Source organism: Aotus nancymaae, unplaced genomic scaffold, assembly GCF_030222135.1.
Source record: "Aotus nancymaae isolate 86718 unplaced genomic scaffold, 86718_ANA_hifiasm-v0.15.2.pri h1tg000036l, whole genome shotgun sequence".
Taxonomy (NCBI): domain Eukaryota; kingdom Metazoa; phylum Chordata; class Mammalia; order Primates; family Aotidae; genus Aotus; species Aotus nancymaae.
The window spans coordinates 6,181,286-6,183,453 of record NW_026988450.1 but is presented as its reverse complement, the minus strand read 5'-3'; positions in this window follow the sequence as shown (position 1 = coordinate 6,183,453).

The window sequence follows — 2,168 nt, the reverse complement described above, 5'->3', positions numbered from 1 at the left end:
CAAGACAATGGGGAAAATGTCTCCAGGGCATGTCAGAGGTCTTTATGGCAGCGCCTCCCATCATAGGTTCAGAAGCCTAGGAGGAAAATATGGTTTTGTGGGCCCAGCCCAGGGCCTTGCCGTCTTGAGACTTTTTACCTCGCGACCCATCCGTGCCTAAAAGGGGCCAAGGTATAGCTCAAACCTTTGCTTTAGAGGGTGCAAGCCCCAAGTCTTGGTGGTTTACATGTGGTATTGGACCTGTGAGTACACAGAAGTCAAGAATTGAGGTTTGGGAAATTCATCTAGATTTCAAATGATGTGTGGAAATGCCTGGATGTCCAGCTAGAAATTTGCTGCAGAGGTGGAGCTGCCATGGAGAACCTTTGCTAGGGCAGTGTGGAAGGGAAATGTGGGGTGGGAGTGCCCACACAGTCCCCACTACTGCCTAGTGGAGCTGTGAGAAGAGGGCTACCATTTTCCAGACCCCAGATGGTAGATACACTGACAGCTTGCACCATGCACCTGGAAAAGCTGTGGACACTCAATGCCAGTCCGTGAAAGCAGCAGGGAGGGGGGTTCTAACCTGCAAAGCCACAGAGATGGAGTTGTCCAAGGCTGTGGGAGCCCACCTCTTGCATCAGCATGACCTAGATGTGAGACATGGAGTCACATGGAACTTTAAGGTTTAATGACTGCCCAGCCAGATTCTGGACTTGCATGGGACCTGTAACCTCTCTGTTTTGGCTAATGTCTCTCATTTGAAACAGGAACATTTACCCAATGCCTGTACCCCCATTGTATCTTGGAAGTAACTAACTTGCTTTTGATTTTACAGGCTCCTAGGCAAAAGGATTTCCCTTGTCTCAGATGAGACTTTGGACTCAAACTTTTGAGTTAATGCTGGAATAAATTATGACTTTGTGGGATGTTGGGAAGGCATGATTGGTTTTGAAATGTGAAAGGTACATGAGATTTGACAGGGCCCAGGCTGGAATGACAGGGTTTGTGTCTCCACCCAAATCTCATTTTGAATTATAATCCCCATAATGCCCACGTGTAAAGGCAGAGACCAAGTGAAGGTAATTGGATCATAGGGGCAGTTTCCCCCATGCAGTTTACATGATAGTGAGTAAATTCTCACAAGATCTGATGGTTTTATAAGTGTTTCGTAGTTCCTCCTGCATTCATTCTCCTTCCCGACGCCTGTGAGAAAGTGCCTTGCTTCCCCTTCTGCCATAATTTTAAGTTTCCTGAGGTCTCCAGCCATGCAGAACTGAGTCAATTAAACCTCTTTCCTTTAGAAAGTACCCAGTCTCATCTCAGGCAGTTCTTTATAACAGTGTGAAAATGGATTAATACTGTGTGTTTGTGTAAATGTGTGTTCTTTATTGCATATGATAAACACTCAGCCTTACATACACACATACATATCTATACACAAATGTAAGTGACGTGTGGAAAAACGGTGACACTAGGAAAAACAAATAAAGTATATCTGTATTGTAAAAGAGATACCGAAAGGGTACAGTTGGTCCCCCACCCATCTGCTCTCACAGGGACAGTGCATCTTTAACACAGATGCTGTGGGTGAGCCGCCTGAAAGAGGAGGGTAAATTTCACCCTCCTCTCACTTAGTCCTTTCACACCTTGAGTTAATCATATTCATTTTTTAAAAAAGCACAACTATTTCTTTCTCATAGGCAGAGAAAGCTCGGAGTCTATAAAATGAGCCCCTTAGGGATAACACAAAGAATGGATGTCAAGCAGTGTCCGGTTGTCGATGTTATTCGTTATGTGTACTTACAAATAATGTCCCACCAAATCTGGGTTTGTTGGGATACACAGTGGTGGATTTCTGATCCCCTTTGTGTATCCGGCAGCCTGGCAGCTTCTTTTCTAAGCTGGTATGGAGTTCCACCTAAAATGCATTTTGGATTTATTGACAGAATCATTAATTCGTATCTGAAATTCTTATATGCACAGAGACAGTCATTAGTACAGCAAAACGAAAACTGATTCTTACTTCCTGACTTCTGCACAGCAGCTGCGCTGACCTCTCGCTTTCCTTTCAGAGCATTTTGGAGAGGACTAGATGACCCTGAATGCATGCTACATGTCCCCTTCTGCTGTAGGTTCAGACATAGGTTTCAGAATGGATGCAGAGAGTTGCTTAAGAAACAACTCAG